Here is a 6394-nt window from a genome sequence, read left to right on the forward strand (position 1 = left end):
GCAGCCTTGTGTCTCCACTAAAGGCACGTCTTTGAAACTGGTCTGATTAAACGCACATGTGCCACTGTTGAAGCTCCATCAGCAGGTGGTTGTGCTAAAGCGCTGTGTGGTGACGAGCTTCGGTCTGTTTTTGGCCACAGACACTGTTCACAGCTGCGTGGCTCCAGGGATGGAAGTGTTAGTTTGTCGGCTGGTCCAACACTCAGATATCTCAACAACTATTTGATGCATTGCCATGAACTTTGACCAGGCATTCATGGTCCCCAGAGGATGATTCCTAATGACCATAGTGATCCCTTGGCTTTTTCTTCTACCGTCACCGTGAGCTTTACGTTTTTGGTTTTGGTTTGGCGGTCAGTTTTTCCGCAGAGACGACCGACCGAGTCCGTTATATTTCTGTCACTTGCTGGCAGATACAAACACTGAGTCTGCTGTGGATTGCCATGGCAACCACCCACCCAGGAGCTGCATCTCCATCGACCGCACGTTAACACCTGACCATTATCTTTAATATGCTCACAAATATCCTTTGTGTCTTTGACCGCTTCATCTGCAGAGATACAAACGAGTGGGGGTGGGGGGGGGCGACAGGAACAACATGTTTGTGTGCAGCATGTTTGTGTCATTATTATGGTTTCCTGTCCAAACCATATCTCTCTAGATTGTCTGTGCTGTTATTGTTGAGTGTTGGCTGTATCAGCTGTTAAAAAAAAGAAAAGAACATATAAAGAAAGGACACAAGTTCGAAAATATGCACCATGTGTTACTTCTCTGCTGCTGTGTTAGAGGTCATCGAACACACGCGCTCACCACTGCTGTTTTGCTATTGACAAATGGCAATGACAAGCAAATGAGGTATGAGCAGCCATGTTCTGAGGGTTGAGGACTGTGTGTATGTGTGTTAGCTCATGGGATGTATGTAATTTAATACAGCTACAAAAAACACGTCGTCATATGGATGAAACCAAAGCTGCCTGTAATCCTTTAACTAAATAAATAAAGATTTTTAGGGGGATTTTCACGTGATGCTCGTAACAGCACAACATAATGTATTGTAATGATACCTGCACATGTCAGTGCTGTTGTCAGAAAAATTCAAAATCACCTAATTTGCAGATACATGGTTTTTACTCAACACTTGCAATGTGCTGCATTATGTAAATTTGTTATTCACACCTCTTAGTGCTGGAGATTTTTGTTTTTATAAACTGAAGGTGCAGGCAGATATTAGATTAAAGGTCATACTTTTTTTTTTGTGCTCACATTGTAAGTACATACTTTAAAATGTTATTTCTGCAGCGGCTCAGGCCTCAGGACAACAGCCATGTCCCCTTTGTGCAGTGTGTTTGTAGATAAGTGCTGTTCTGCGTCCGGAGTTTGCAGGAAAGCAGGAACTAACTTTTTATTGCACTTTTCTGAGCAGAGACACAAAGTGCAGAGAAATAAAAGAGACCTAGCTGTAAGAAAGATCAGACGTGTACTGTCGGCCACAGGAAGCACAGAAACAGCTCAGAACCCATGTTCTCCACCTATAATGTCAGTGCTCGCTCTCTTGTTGCGTAAGTGATAATTACATCAGATCCTCGTGATTGGTAAAAGTCTGTTAAACTGCTGTATGACTTCTAATTACACCATCAAACTGATGCATAAAAGCACGGCCGGTCTTGTTAAGAATCAGTGGGGCAGAGTGCGGGCGTGGTCCTACATTACAGGCAGAGGGTTTGTCAGCAGCAGGCTGAGCTGCCTGTCTATAGCTTTGGTTGATTATCCCAGACATGCTCTATTAGTCTGGCCCCAGGTGGGGCCCCGATCAATGGTGTCTAAATGGTGTTGACGTTCCCCATTGCTTGTAAATGCATTAGCCAAAGCATTGCACAGAATCGATGCAGCTGCATGGACAGCAGAGCTCAGCGCGGCACATCACAGTGTGCCAGGTCGACTCATTGTGACTTGATGAGGTGCTCCTGAATACACCCACTCTGAGGTGTTGACCCAGAGTGAGTGGGAACAAATGAGCGAGTGTGACTTCTGTATCAGTGCGTGCACGTGTAGGGAGCACATTATCACACCAACAGATGCTCATGCGACGCACTTCCATGGGTGCGTGAGTCACCTTGGTGCATCCGTGGAGTGTAAACACAGAGAAGCTCTCAGGGGCTGCTCTCCTGAGGGCTTATAGGGAGTGACAGCCTTGACATTTCCTCCGAGCAGAGAGGCTGTGGCTGCCACGCTGCAGACGAGACGCTTCCTCCCCCGCTGCAGGCACAGATCTGGGCCAGTCTCCACATCTCTTTGCTGCTGCAGACACCTGACACTTTTGGTTTCTCTTTTACAAAGCTCCTCAGAAGAAATCTTTATCTATAGAATTAAATACTTTTCGTAGCAGAACCCCTTCATGGCTTCATGTGTGGTGCTTCCTATGTTACATGTTAAAAAATGAACTTCATCACTCGCTGCTTTGGAGGGGACTAAAAGGCTTAAATATTCTGATCCAAACCAGAGTAAACAAGAAATGATTCTTGAAAAAGAGAAAGATCATATAAAAATTCATGTCTGGCTTTTGCATCACGTCTGCTACTGTAATCAGTGAAACCAGAAAAAGAAACTCAGCAGAGAAAGAGATATTTCTGCCTCGTGAAATTCAAACCTGAGAGGAGCGAGGTGTCCTGAAACTCCCAGGTCGAGTTCATCGCTGGTACATTGTTGATTATGAGCGTTAATTACCCCGGCTGTCCCAGGAGAGAGCTCCTTAATTACTGCCCCCTTGTTAATAACAAGCTTAATCATGTCATGTTCTTATTTGGGTTTTGTTAATTAGCATGAGACCAACACGCAACAGTGCAGAGCAGAAGGCCAGGAAACTACCAGAGATTTAAGCTTTTGCATTGGCAGGACACTCCCCTCCCTCCTCATGCGCTGTTTGGTAACTAAGCCTGGCCTCTGACAGGTAATCAATAAGGTCTCGTATTAGCATTATTAGTATTATGCTGGTTGGATTCCTGTTTCCTTTGCAGTTATTCAAATAAGCCCTTGATCAGCGTAGAGTCAGACAAGGCTGTCACTAATGATGAGTTGAATTTGTGGGTTTCATGGACAGAATATGGAGGTGAAGTTCTTAAACTTTAGGGACATAGTGAGACCTTTTGACATCTGCAGGGAGCTTGTATTGTTTTTTCTGATGTGTGGGAAACTTTGTTTTGCTGGCTGCCACTGTACTCAGGTCAGAAAACGAATGAATGGATGGAGAAAACTCCAGGTAAGCTTCAGTCGGTACAGTATGTGCCTCAGCTCGCAGCACCTTTGGATCAAACTGGTTTATTGTTATTTTCATCTCTATAATGTTCCTGAGGCTCCAGCTCTGCATATGCAGCTGAAATGCCCAAGGACACCTTTTCATCCCACAGTGTTTGTGCTGCACAAACGTTGATTGATGATTCAGTTTTGGAAAAGCGCCCGAGCTTTTCACACCAGGCCCCTAACTCTGACTGTGGGCGACAGAATGCACTTGATCAAGTTGCTCTTCACTTGCTGTAATTAAGAGACGTTGCTGGCTCTTTGCCTCGTGCTGCTGCTTACAGATGAAACCAGGAATGAATGGTGCCTCTCACTGAAGGTGCAAACATCAGTCAGTTTGTGTTGTGTATCATCAGGGCGGAGTTGCAGTGATAATTTAATCTGTCTGTGCCTGTGTGTCTGTGATAATTTCCCAACAGTACCTCTCTGTTCGTCTCTCTTCGGGGCCTGCAGGAAGGGTTATTATAGCAAACATGAATAAGAGAGAGGCAAGTAAAAAGTGCTTTTTGCCGTCTATCAGCTCATTATCTTTGTTATGAGGCCCCCGGGTTAATGACATGCTCATACTGCGCCGCTCCTAGCCCACTGCTCCTCTTCTCATTTTTCTCTTCAGGGCGTCTGAAGGCTCCTCGTGGTGTTACATCACTGCAGAGTTGCTCAAACATTGTTGCTCAAGGGCTTCATTATTCAGTGCTCTCAGGATACTATCACCATAGGCCTCCATGAATCATGTGTTAAATGGTGTGAGTTACACATGCACATCCTCCGAGAGCTCAGAGGAAATTTAATACGGTATTAAATATGTCTTAATGGATGGATCTCGCACACAAGACGTGCAGTCCCAGCTCTGATTGAACCTCAGGAGCACAGGCTGACACCACGCCCGCGATCCACTTAACCTCATATCTCGTCGTTGTTTGACATGGTGTTTATTTTTTATTTCCTGTTGGCGAGGTCAGTCCAGTGGCGATAAGGCCTGCTGGCATGGCGGTGAGTCACACTGGGCCAAGGTCAGCTCTAAGCTGTGGCAACAACAACAAAGCCAACAACAACAAAGCAGTACACTCACAGGGTCAATCTTCTCATCTCGCTCTCAGCAAGAAAGAAAAGAAGGGTATTTCCCACAATAGTGAGATAAAAGTCTGATGACATGAGTCGTGGTTTTCTTCAGGCTGATTTCAGGCACCCAGAAATATCTGCTCCAGGAGGAGAGTGGCTCTTTATTCAGCGAGAGCAGTCGTGGTTACAGATACAGTAATGCTGGCAAAGCTGTGTTTAGAATTACACACACCTGCGTTCACGCCCACAGACCCGATCACACACTTGATTTTAAAAGTGAGAATTGGCTGATTTTCCCCTCGTTAGCGGTGAGTTTTGCCTCATCCTGAGATTCACCGAAGCTTTCACATCGGAGAGCAGGACGCTGGGGGTGTGCACGCACAAATATAATGCGCTCACGGCTCACTCTGCCTCAGCTACGTCTGCAGTTTGGCTGTTCGTGAAGGCATTTGCTTGTTTTTAGAAGCAAGTCTTTGATTTACAGTGGAATCTGAATCTACAAATTACCATTATTCTAAACATTGCGTATGTTACAAGCTCAGGCGCAGCGGGTGGTGTGGAGACAAGAAAAGATGAAGAGGGGAAAAATTAGAAACTTAATGTTTCTTTTACATTCATCAGTTTTCTCCGGTCAAACAAAAGCCGAGCTGAGAAATCCTGTTACATACGTTGTTGAGCTGGAGGTCAGCTGTCAGCCTTTGCTGTCAACCACCCGGCACAGTCAAGGACGACAGCACCGACGTGCACAACACAGAACCTTCATTTATCAGGCATCCGAGGATTTCTGCACCGCATGTTGTTTTGTCTGTGAATACGCTCGTTGTGAAGACTCATTTTGGCAAAACACAAATGTTATTGCGGTGAAAGAGAATGCTGGCAATAAGCCACCATCACCCCCCCAGTGAGGGTGTAATATTACCGACACATCAAAGACTTTAAAGAGGTAGTTTTCATGCTTTGAGGTATTTATGAGGAAGTTGGAGGTTTGGTCAGTGCAGAGGCAACAATAAGGTCTGGTTTTTTGTGAAGAAGTTGTGGTGTTGTGATTAAGGAGCTCAACCTTCAGCCAGAGTGTTCGTGTTCGAATCCTCGAATCTCCCAAACCTTTCCCTGAGCCTGACCTTTGACCCTGCTGTGGTTGGCGCTGAGTAAAATCCAGTTGTCAGCTGACTGTAAGATTGGTTATAATCGCAGTAGTTTGCAAAATTGATTTGGAGTCGATTTTCTATGTCTCAGCAACCAAACCCGCACTCAGTCTGGACAGTGATTTGTCAGATGTGGTCTTTGTCCAGTTTGATGGTGCCAGGGGTTGAGGGTTGAACCCAAACCCACAACATTGCAAGCAAATTCTTCTTTTCTCGTCTTAGTCCACTTCAGTATCCTCGAGGGTTTTTACCCCATGTGGAGGAGTGAGCTCTGATCACTGCCAAGATCTGCTCAGCTTTCTCTGCCTCCTGAATGTCCCAGCATGCCTTTCCAGTGCTGTTTTTTTTTTTTTTAATAAATAAGGCCTTTTGTGTGCTCGCTCTGTCCAAAAGGGAAGTCTGGCTGCACTTTACTTCCTCTCACATTGTATCAGTAAAAACTGTGCTTGTGTTTCAGAATGAATTCGTATGTTTCACCTCCGTTTTAAAATGCCACAGAAAGACGCATCGTTAAGATCAGGTAGAGGATGGTTTTTCAGAGCTGATGAGAAGAAGCAGCCCTGTGTGTCAAACTGCAGCAACAACGAGACGTGTTCTGTTCACTTTGTAAATGTGCAGCCTGCTGTTAGTTAAGTGTAAACTGATGTAAATTAGTGCTATTACTGGCAAAGTGTTACGCACAGTGGATCAGCCATGGTGCATCGTTTGGGTCGGTAATTTATTGATCTATCGAATCACAGAAGAGATGCGAGAACTGTCACAGGCTCCAATCACGGATGTTTGTTGTCCTTGTAAAGCAGAAAGACTCTCCAGACAGTGACTCACTGATAGTGTGTGAGCAATCTGGGTCAACACCCAATCAATAAAGATAACGAGACCTGATTTACTTACAGTCT

This window comes from Toxotes jaculatrix, chromosome 24 (genome assembly GCF_017976425.1).
Source record: "Toxotes jaculatrix isolate fToxJac2 chromosome 24, fToxJac2.pri, whole genome shotgun sequence".
In the NCBI taxonomy this organism is placed as follows: domain Eukaryota; kingdom Metazoa; phylum Chordata; class Actinopteri; family Toxotidae; genus Toxotes; species Toxotes jaculatrix.